The sequence below is a fragment of the Dipodomys merriami genome, unplaced genomic scaffold (genome assembly GCF_024711535.1).
Source record: "Dipodomys merriami isolate MVZ:Mamm:240054 unplaced genomic scaffold, mDipMer1.0.p SCAF_1740, whole genome shotgun sequence".
Classification (NCBI taxonomy): domain Eukaryota; kingdom Metazoa; phylum Chordata; class Mammalia; order Rodentia; family Heteromyidae; genus Dipodomys; species Dipodomys merriami.
Window position 1 is genome coordinate 1 of NW_027203094.1, and position 12,400 is coordinate 12,400.

The 12,400-nt window shown below is 37.5% G+C and overlaps 1 pseudogene; it reads left to right on the top strand.

The window, feature by feature from the left end:
* The first annotated feature begins 9,572 nt into the window (after positions 1–9,572).
* Positions 9,573–9,671, top strand: LOC138829657 (U6 spliceosomal RNA; annotated as a pseudogene).
* Positions 9,672–12,400: the final 2,729 nt, after the last annotated feature.

The following is a 12,400-nucleotide window of genomic DNA, read 5'->3' on the forward strand; positions in this document are numbered from 1 at the left end:
CCAGGAAGAATAACATAACATGGACTGAGCCCAAGGTCATACACAAGGATCTGAAAAATAATCAGGATAAGTTAGCGCTGGGGACAAGACAAAGTGGTAAGAACATCCATTTAGGGGGCACAAGACACTCAATTCAAACTCTAATATTTGGGTATTAAAGTAAAAAGCTATGATTTTAAATAATTGGAATAATTGTAAGATTTGAATATTTGAGTAGAAAAATGCATGAGAGAGATAGAATGAACCCATGTTCCAATGCTTTTAACTTAAGTGAAAATATTTTATGGTACTTCAGACAAAATAGAGTTACCTTGCAAATGATCATGGTTGTGCATTTGGGTGATGGAAATACTTTAATTACACAGGTGTAAATTAAATAGATTTTATTTGGGTAGATTGTACTTCTTAAACTAAGAACCTGGATGATGTCCCTGAGATTTTTCTCTCAAGGCTACCACTCTACTATTTGAACCACAGTTCCAATTCTGATTTTCTGTTGGTTGTTTGGTGATAAGAGGCTCCTGGACATTCTTGCCCAGGATGGCTTCAAACTATGATTGTAAGATCTCAGCCTCCCGAGTAACCAGGATGCCAGGCATGAGCCAACGATAGTTTTAATAATTTAGTAAATTGTACAGTTACTGAAATTATACATTATCATTATAACCTGCATAATATATGTGTGTATGTATATATCAATGAAATACGGATAGAAATATTTTAACATATTTTTGTATCTACAGTACATTCATGAAATCATCCATTGTAAAATAAAATGGAAAAAAGTTAATAAGGAGCAAAACAAAGGAAATTATCACATGTTTCTTGTTGTTGAATGGAATATGAATTCAAGAATCAGGTTGGGAAAATCATCTCTACGTTAACAAAATGGATAAGAGCTATTAATTCCAATCCATCTATTTGCCCATGTTGTGCAACCTCAAACAAGGGTGTCAAAACCAAACCACACTTTTTGCCTTTGCTTTTAACTCACCTGATATAATTTACGGGTTAGATGAAGTAATCAAATAAAGATTAAAATAATATTATGTGAGGCTATGAATTAGAGCTGAACATGATTATAAATATGATAATAACTAATTAAGTTGCATATTTCTTACGTTTACTCTGTCATGTCCCTCATTCCCACATTAGGAAAGTACATAGAAGGTTCTCACTAAATTATATGTACAATTATGAAAAAAATGTTTTGAAAGAATATGGGCACAGTGGTGTTTTAGCTTATTGAGACCTGTAGGGGTAAGTGTAGGGGTAAGTGTGTTTTTGAGGACTTGCAATACATTGTGATGAAGATGAAGGGAAGGATGTTCTTATTCTGGAAAACTGGATAGAGTATTGCTCCCACAAAGGAAGTGATGAATTATTCCATAGCGTAACAGTAAAATCACTTTCAAAATCATGTTCACTGCTGCACTATTAACTGTAGCCAAGTTACGGAAACAGCCCAGATGCCCTTTGGCAGAGTGATGATTAGAGAAAGTGTGGCACATATACACAATTGGATTGAACCCATCCATTTTGAAGACTGTTACATTATTTGCAACAAAATGGATAGATCTAAAAATATATTAATGGAACTAAGTCAGAGCCATATTTGGAAGCTAGAAATTTATACAAGTTTACACAAAATTATTAACCAAAGCATGCTATTTGCAGAGGAGTATTTCAAAGGTATAATTTCTTATAAAATTGAACTTTACTTCAACAAAATGAATACCAGGAAACTATCACTTGGAATATGTGAGTGGAAGTCCAAAGGAAGGAATAAAGAGAAATATGGAGGAAGAGAGTGAAGGTGTAATATTCAATGCAGATAGTATGAAACTAGAAAAAATTGAAGTGGGGTGAGGTTTGGAAGGGTGTGGAAAAGTTATATAAAGAACCGTTTTTCTTAAAAAAAACTGATATGTTGAATGAAAATTCCTTTGTACAAGTATTTAAGATAATAAGAATATAATTAAAAACAATGGAGACATCTTATCTTAAATTCTATTTCCATCTCTTTTAAAAAATAAATTTATTTGCTCTATAATTTGATGAGAGGGATGGATTTTGTGGCTAGCTAGATCATTGCACATCTGTCTCTTTCTTCTTCTCTCCCTTTCATTGTTCTCATAGGTAATATGATTGCTCCATAATTATCCTAATTTATTTTGCTTTTATATTTTTGGTTGCATCATTTCACTTTCTGCTCTGCCATATCCCAATCCATTTACATAGAAGACATTATTTCCTGTTTTCTCATTCTTAGAATAAGCTGCACAAGAAGACAACACTGGTCCTCATTTTCAGTCTCTACCTTTAAATATGGAGGAAAATCTTTCCTCTGCTCTCTACCAATTCCCTACTCTCCAGTTAGAATAATTTAGAATAGTAAAAATGAAAAAAGAGAAAATAAATAATAGTGAATAATAATAAAGCCATAGAATGAACGAAGAATGGAACAAGGGGCAAGTACAGCTAGAATACTTAATATACACATGTGAGAAAGGAAGTGGTAAATCGGAAATAAATCTTGTAGACGGGGTTGGTTGAGAATGATAGAAGGAGTGACTCTGATCCCGGAACATTGGACAATTAGATGGACATATTTGTAACACACTTTCACAACTTTTTGAAATTCAGTGAAAAAACACAACAAAAAACAAAAACACACAAAAATCACAACCAAACAGAAATCTCTATAGAGTACGATTATGACCTCTTAAAATTTTAAATAGTTAATGAAGGACAATCTTGGGAAAAGCATACAAAGCTGTTCGAAGTGAGCAATTTGGGGTAGAGGAGAATTTTTAACAGATTTAAATAGATTGTTTAAGGTTATAAATCACCTACATCTGCTCCAAATATTTTCTTCTGCGAGTTCTCTTGGTCTGAACTGGATATTCCAGTCCTGAGCCACACTTGATAGCTTGTGAAGATAGAATGGAAGAAACAAGATCAAGAACCCATTACTCCATTGGAGAGGAAACAGTCTTCTACGTTTTCTCTCATTTCTATTGACTACTTTTATTCATAAGTTTAAGTCAAGTGATTTGAATTAAATATTTCCTTCTTTGTTCTGGCAAAGTAATTGGTCAAAATAATTCACTAAATATTATTAGCCATTTTTTTCTATCATGCTGTTTTCTTGTCCAAGCGAGTCCATTAAACTTCCCCCTTGCATTTGGTTGCCACGGAAACCCAGCATCAATGTTAATGAGGACAATCACTAATGCAAAACTTTGTCTCCAAAATACCAGTCCAAGAAGCTGTGATCACAAATATTTAGCTATACATTTTTCTTTTTTCTTTTACTTTGAAAGTCTTCTTGTGTCTAAAGTGCCCTCAAAAATAAGTACTCTGCCAATTTTTGGATCAATCACTTACAACCTCAAAGATATTTTGCTAACAAGATGCTTAGAGGAAACCGAAGAATACTGCACTTTTATCTTCTCTCTTAAGAATCTCCTTAGATACCATATCAGGAACAGTGAAGTTATTCTTTGCAAAATTATTTCAATAGATTATTTTTTCTCTTCATCTTGCATTTGCTCAACAAGATCTATGGAGAAGAATAGAGTGGAATCACCCATCCTATGGATGACTGTCTTTTACAAAAGGACAATGCTCCTATGTCCTATTTCTCTGTCCTCCTCTTAGCTATTGCCTGATTTCCAACTAATCACAGATTCTTAGCTTCAAGTCTAATGAAGGTGAAGGACTATAAGGCCTCCCCCATTGCTACATTGTAGGGCTAGATCTCCAGCAGGATGTAAGTGTGAACGACGCACTCAAGGAACACACGTGGGAGAACAGGCTTAAGCAGGTCTGGTTTATTTCTGCACAAGGGTTGGGATTTTATAGCCCCAGCTTTCCCAACCTCCTGAGTCCTTCCCAGCCAATTACTTAGCAGGGAGTTGATGATGGGCGCTGCTTGGTGACAGGCACTGATTGGTCCCCCGGGGGCATGTAGGGAGCACGGACAGCTCATGGCTGGAAAGCTAGGCACACGTGCCTGTGGGTCACGTCTCTATGAGCAGGAAGTGTGCTTCAACTGCTACTCTAGCTGACTCAACCAGATCTGACCGACTCTACCCACAAATTTTCCCTTTTCTTTTAAAAGGACCGTCATTATGGTGATCCGTCATTGGAGGCATTTTTGCCGGGAGTGCAAGCATTTAATAATTCCTAGGAGAGTAAGCCCTACAAGGGCACGGCCTCCCCAGATGACCAGAGAGGATGGCGAAAACCATTGTTGTAACTTTTTAAGCACATCTTCTAAAAAGGAGACAGAGGGAATAAGCTGAATGGTGGTCTGGTTTAGGTGGGTAACATCATGCAGCAGGTTTTGGTTGAAGTTTAAGTACTTAAGGGACTTAGGGCCTTTGATGTAGTTACTAAGTTCAGTGAAATTGGGTACGGGAGTGGAAAGCTGACAGACAGAATTAGTCATAGCATTACATAGTCCTCCTTGTTGTAATCAAAGAAACGTAATCTGTTCTTTGAGCAAGTCTATTTGTTGTTGGAGCACAATGAGGCATCCCTTAAGATGATTGGCAACTTGTAAATGTTATAATTCTATGGATGACAGTTGAGGGATGAGCTGGTTTATCTGTTGCACGGTGGACACGCTTTGGGACAGCAATATAATGGCGGTGGTAGCTGAAGCCACAGTAGCGGTGATTGCCGACCCGATTGCAAGGATCAATCCTACTGCTCTTTTAGTGCACGGATGAATCAATTGAACCTGGGAAAACTGAGAGTCATTAGTAGCCAGAACAATAAATGGGGGAACACGTACCAAACCTGCAAAAGGATATGAGTCATTGGGTTGCCAGTGATTGCTGAGAGTGCAAGTAGCGGAGGAGTTGTCTCCTAGACAAAAAAAATAATGGGGCTCTAACCAATACCATTCCTGACACCGGGTCATATCCAGATCAGTTACACCGACGAATATTGGCCAGTAGGAAAGGGGACAAACCGAGGCAGGAATGTGATGATCAAACGATTGGCATGGGGGGTCCTAGGTCTCCCAATCGTCCTCCTGAAGAGTCATAAAACTCCTTTAGATTTTGAGGTTTGGGATCTTTTTCAGATTGGTGTATATAGCTGGGTCTCTACCCTTAAAAGAGTTTTAAAAGAGAAACGATGAAGATGAACCAGTGGGTGAGGCTTCAATAGCCAAGAAGCTGTGTTTAATTGGAAATCAGGAAATTGCTTAGAGGAGGACATAGAAGTAGGACACAGAAGCGTTGTCCTTTTGTAACAGACCTGTCTTCTAAGGGATGGGTGATTTACCTCTATTCTTCTCCATACATCTTGGTGAGCAAATGCAAGAACAAGAGAAAAATAATATATTGAAATAATTTTGCAAAGAAAAACTTCACTGTTCCTGATATGGTATCTAAGGAGAGTCTTAAGTGAGAAGATAAAAATGGAGTATTTTTTGGCTTCCTCTAAACATCTTGTTAGCAAAATATATCCTTGAGTTTAGAATTGATTGAAACAAAAAGTGATGGAGTACCTATTTTTCTGGGCAATTTAGACACAAGGAGACTTTCAAGGTAAAGGAAAAAAAAAGTTAGCAAAGTATTTGTAATCACAGTTTCTTGGATTGGTTTTCTGGAGACAATTTTTACATTAGATTTGTCCTCATTAACATAGATGTTGTTTCATGGCAACCAAATGCAAGAGGAAAGTTTAATGGACTCACTTAGTCAATTAAACAGCATAATCAAAAAAAATGGCAAATAACTTTTAGTGAATTATTTGACCAAATACTTTGCCAGAATAAAGAAGGAAAATGTAATTCAAAATGAATTGACCTAAAAGTATGAATAAAATGTAGTGAAGAGAGATGAGAGAAAAAATAGAGGATTGTTTTCTCTACAGTGGAGTAATGGGTTCTTCATCTTGTTTCTTCCATTACATTTTTCCAAGCTATCAATTGTGGCTCAGGACTGGAGTATCAAGTTCAGACAAAGAGAACTCATAGAAGAAAGATAATATTTGCAGCAGATATAGGTGATTTATAACCTTAGATAATCTATTTAAATCTGTTCAGAATCCTCCCCTATGCCAAACTACCCTCTTTGAACATCTTTGTTTGCTTTTACTAAGACTTACCTCCATTAACTGCTTAAAATTTTTGAGAGGTCATATTCATACTCCCTACAGATTGCTGTTTGGTTGTGATTTTTATGTGTTTTTGTGTTTTTAACTGAATTTCCAAAGTTTGAGCAGGTGTCTTACAATTAAATTTGTCCAACTAATTATCCATTGCTCCTGGATCACAGTGACACCATCTATCATTCTCAACCACCCCCTTCTCCAAGATTTATTTCTGATTTACCACTTCTTTCTCAAATATGTACATTGAGTATTCTAGCTGTACTTGCCACTTGTTCCATTTTTCATTCATTCTATGTCTTTACTATTATGGCTCTCTGGTTTCAACTTCCTGATAGTCATTCTGTTAAACTGTCTGTTAATATTTGAAAGGTTTATATACATTCCATGGAGTTTCAGTCCTGCACATACTTGAACTAATGTCATCTTATATTTCCATAATTCATTCATCTGCAATAACAATTTGCAAGACTGGAGATTTGAAACACTTAGACATGATTATATTCTCATCCATTTGAAGATTAATCATTAGTCAACAAGAAAGTTTAAAAATGGCTTTGAATATATTCTTAACTACCAGTTTTTATAAATGGTTTTGTACAATGATGTGTGATTATTTTATTTTACATGGAATAAAACTTTCTACTACCTATAAGTTTTGGAAAAAGAAGAAAAGTAACATATACTACTATAGAAGAATATGATAGAAATAGAAGATAGATTTTGTCACATCTCAGATGAGTACCCATATTCAAGAATTAAAGACATATTTCTTACTGTGTTAGACAGAGGGAAAACAAAACAGCATATGATAAGGCAAGTATTTGTGACTTTTTAAAATGCCCCTTATTAAGTGATGAAATTTACTTTATTAGCTAATGTTTAGGGTTGAAATATGGGAGGCTGACCTATTTAACACATTTCTGGAAGGCACCTACTGAGCAACACAAATGGTGCGTGGTACTATTTCTAGACTTTAATGAATGGTTGAACCTGTCTGACAATAGTGCTGGGTAAATGAATCAACTCTATTATAACTTACTCCCTACACTTGAAAAACTTGTAATGTCACTAAGTGTCATCTACTTATCAAATGTTGTTTTGGTAAGTGTGATTTCAAAAAGTTTCTTTGAAAAGGAATACACTTTCAGGAGATTAAATGTAGGTTGGTTTGAGAATGACAACATTTTTATACCACAGAACCAAGTTGTACTAAAGTACCAGTGTTTTGAAGCACAAACGATCTTCTCAATTAATGTTTTGCTGAATTACATTTAACCTCTAAGTCGTTTTCCTGACCATGGTAGATCAATCACAGATCTATCCTTCCAGGAACTATTTTTTGGGCCCACTTATGCTGGACTGAAATATTACATTAGTCATTAGGGGAGGGGTATTAAAAATAATCTTGTGACACTTTCTGATCTTGTTCACTCATATGGGCTGGTCATCTGTAAATTCAGTTTGAAATACAGTAATTTCTCTCGATTTTGTGACTTCATCTTTCATTTTAAGTTGCCTTACATTACACAGTTGCTTGCTGCTAATTCTTGTTTCTCGAGGAATTGAAGCCCTGAAATATAAGAAATGAGAAATTGAGATGGATTTTCAGTTACTGTCTGCTGGCATGTTGCGTAGGCCTAGGTGAGAAGTCTTGCCCCTGTTATCTGATGATGCAGGTAACCCAGCCATAAGATATTAGGACCCATGGGTCTATAGAAGAATAATGTCTTTTAGATATCATAGTAGCACAATTGGAGTATAATATGTAGGAATGCATCAGAAATATGTAGAAAAACAGTTTGGGACCAGTGAGTTAAAACAATAAATAGAGCATCAGAGTAAAATCTCTTAGAGATTAGAGGAAAACAACATTGATTTTTAAAAATGTGAATTCAGAAGACCATGAACACTTAGAAGGCATCACAAGTTTATACCGAAGACATTGCATTGATACTTTTTATATTCTAATATATATTATAAACCTAATTTTTTATATTCCAATTCTATTTATTGGAATAAATAAATATCAATTTATTTATCAAATTATCAATTGATTCTAGTAAGTTTCACTGTGTGAAATATAAATTCAGCACATATAAATATAAAATATATAACTAAATATAATATAATAAAATGGCACATGTTTTGCATTGCTCTGTTTTGGTTAGGGAATCAAAAGCAACTCTGTTTTAAAGTATTTTTCCATTATCTCTACCTCAGTGTTTGATAGAGTTAGACTTAAACCTTTAACTTTTGTAGATTTACAGACTGGAGGCAAGAGGAAACATTACAAATTTAAGGCCTAATAACAAGGAGAAACATATGGATTTCTCCTGGAGCTATGAAAATATTTGGTGATAGAAAGGCAGTAGTCTAAGTTCCTGCCTGGTTGGTAGGTAGACAGGCCAGGACATTAGGTAATCATGCATATGAACAATTTTTTCACTTTCTTGGCTTTAGCTACTTTTGAAATGGTAGGGATAATAAACAATTATATTTTGATAAAAACCTTCCAGTCTGAAAAGTTCTGTCTGAAATATTCATTTTTATTTTTTTGAGAGAAACTTTTTATTTTTTTTTAATTTAATTTAATTTTATTTGTGAACATACTGTACAGAGGAGTTACAATTACATGGGCAGGATAATGCGTACATTTCTTACCAAGCATTGCAGCCTCCTCCTTTGTTTACCCTTCACATCCCTTCCCAGCCTCCCCCATACCCCCCCAATCCCAATCTTTCTCCTCCCCCCCTTCCACCCCCCCCCCCCGCACCGACGTTGTAAAGCTAGTTTTGGACATGACAACTTGTACTTCTCATTGTTGCAACAGGTCCACCTGTGTCATTAAACAACTGGTTTTCCCCATCTCCTCCACAAGTTATACTGACATCAAATATAGTGAAAGCAGAGGTTATACTGTGGGGGAGGGATATACATATGATCCCTTGGAACTAACATTTATTTTGTTCAAGTAAGACAATTTACGCAATCAGGGTAAGACATTCTGGTTGGTCTGATCCTACATGGAAAAAGGGTAAAGTGTCAGGTAGACATTTGTGCCAATGAGACCTCATTTGGGAAAATTTCAGCTGCAGAAGTTTACAAGTAGCTCTTTGAATCCATTAGCTACACAGAGCAAACTCAGTTGAATAAATAAGTACTTGAAAAAGCCATCCCCTTTGGACCTAGCTAAAAATGCTTCAAAGTATGATTAAACTAAAATGAAAACGATTTAAAATAGTCATTGACAAAAAAAATACAAACGTGAGCAATCAACTGAACAATATAATTATTTTCCATTATACACAGAATTTTAGGGAAATAAGATCAGTAAAATTGTTAGGAACAATAAGGTTTCCTTGTTACAAACAGGCACCCAAGGATATAATCCTGTATAAATATTGCATCATTAACTACCTAAATTTAGAAGACATTACATGCTTTAGCAGCACATGTACCCAAATTACACCAATACAGAGATTAACATGGCAATTGCAAAGGATGATATGAAAATCTGTGAATTATTCCAGATTTTTCATTCTTCAGATGCAAGAAATGAAAAACAATTATTAAAAAGTTGATTACAAAATTAGAAATGTAACAATAAATGTAATTCATATAAATAAAAGTTTGACATCAGTGTATTAAATCTTCACATTAGAAAGGCCTTTACATAGCATAATCGTTATAAAACTTTTAAAATTAGACAACATTGTCATTTTATTCCAATGAAATATACTATAAGTACCTAGTAAAAAAGGAATCTTAAACTGTTTTGGTATGATATGCAATTTGAAAGGACACATTTATTAATGAACCTATATATTATAAAACAATGTAGAATTCAAAGTCTTTTATCTAGGAAAGAAGAAAATAGATTATGGGCATTATACAAACAGAATACAGAATATTTTAAAGTATAATTTTTCTCATAAGCACCAGAAATATCTTTAGTTTCTTTAGTACTCATTTCAACAGATAAATTAAAATTATTTCTGAATAAAAAAAGCAAAAACTCGAGGGGGTCAAAGATGGTGATGGGGAAGTAGGGGAATGCCACAGCTCTCCCCAACCAAAAAGAGAGTTTGAGTTCCAACGTTTAATCTCCCCAAGAGACCGACAACAAAAAAAATCAACATCCAGAGAAAAACAGGAGTTGAAAAGAAGAATTTCACAACAGAGAAGCTTGAAGACGTCTCCCCCAACGTCTATTGGTCACAAAGCAGCGTGCCAAGCCATGGCCAGCCCAGCCTGGTGGGAGCTGCCGGTGGCCCAGAGACACAGGGAGTTGTCTGCAGATCACCCGTACCAAAGACCCCTGGGGTATCAGTGTCAGACTGGCTGATCCTGATGAATGAAGAAACCTCTGAGCAGGGAACTTACACAAAGATCCCACCTCTTCCCCTCACTCTCCATTGGAGCAGAGAGGGTCCATCCCACCAAAGCCACTCAGCCCCATGGCAGGAACTTCAGAGATACATGAGATGCCCACAGAAGACCAGAGCAGAACTGAGAGGAACTGGTGCTGATCCAGAGATCGCAAACAGAGACAAACCCCAGCAATCAGAACCTGCACAGAGGCCCCTCCCCACCCCTCTGGTGGACGCCGGAGGCCCATCCCGTGGAGTGGACCCAAACAGTGTCAAAGGAGGCCGTGACAGAATAGAAACACACAGAGCCACCACCTCTCAGCCTAGCCCACAACCACCTCAATTGAACTCTGACTGCAATGGCAACCAACAACCTACATCACACAGAAACAACTAGCTCCAGGGTGAGTACCCCGCAGGGGACACTGTATTCCTCAAGGGAGACCAGAGCTGGTGGGAATCCCCAGACCCCCTACCCCAAAACCTGCACCACAGGACCCATTAAAACTAGAAACTTTTCAAGAGCTCCACCCGCCCATTGATCACACTCAGCTGGCCAGGCTAGAACAAGAGAGACCCTGGAAGGAAGCTTAAATGCCCAAGCCTGGAACAGCGCCACTGGGTCAAGACACCCAACGGTGGAAGAAATTTGAACTGTGTACTCAAAGCTGTGTAATCTAGGTGGGATACACAGCAGCACAGGTCCAACAAGTGTGCCCAGGCTGGGGTCTGGGACCAGGCCTGGGTATCTGGTGCCTGTGCAACATAACCAACTCCTCCCAACTGAAATCAGAAGCTGAGCATACACCTCAGCAGAAGGGAGAAAAACAGGGAACTGCACTCCTGGTAATCATGCCTGTGACAGCAAAAGATGCGGGGGGTTCAGGACAAGAGAAGCCCAAACTTCACAAGAACCTGACCCATGTATTCTAGGCTAGGAATTGAACAACACAGGCCTCCAGCAACCGATAATAGTCAGGAGCTCAGGCTGGTAAGGTGCTCAGCAGTACAGTGCTTGCAAGAGGCCCTGGATCTGATTCCTCAGCAAAACATAAGCAGAAAGGGCCAGATGTGGTGCTTTGGGTCAAATGGTAGGGTGCCAGCCCTGAGCTGAAGTGCTGAGGGACAGCACCCAAGACCAGAGATCAAGCCCACAAATAGCCAAAAAAGTAAACCAAAACAAAACATCAGGAGACCATAGCAGACTCCAGCATCTGGGAGAGTACATCCAGCACATCCGAACTTGCCAAGAGCACCTTTAGGAACAAACAGGAGCAGTCTAGGCTGCTCAACCCTTCTAAAGTCAGGAACTGCCAGTGATCTACAGCAGAGCGCCGAGAACCCTCTGTGGGTCAGACCAGCAGCTGGAGGTCGGCCCCCAACAGAACCGAGATCAGGTACAGAGTCTCTCTACCAGCACAGAAACAGTAACCAAGCAAAGACAGACACCTATTGACCAAAACAAAATTTCAGATTAGTCTGCAATAATCCCTGAATAACCATTAGAAAATCACAGAGAAATATTACAAGGTTTATCAACACCTAGGATAGCAAGCTATCTCTAAAAGCCAGCAGCAACCCAGGGGAGAGCCCCACAGGGAGCGAAGCAGGAATGGAAGACAAACACTACATCCAAGACATGCTGGAGGCAATGACTCAAGAAATAAAGTGAGAAATAGACCAGAAGTTGAAAGAACACCAGGTCGAAATACCAAAAGAGGTGCAGGACATCAAACAGGAGATGTATGCAAAAATAGAGGTAGCACACACCTCACTAAGCCATGAGATAAGTGACAAAATAGAGGCAGTACACACCTCATTAAGAGGTGAGGTTAGTATTTTGAAAACCAACATTGAATCCATTGAAATCAAAATGAGTCCATTTCCTCCATGCA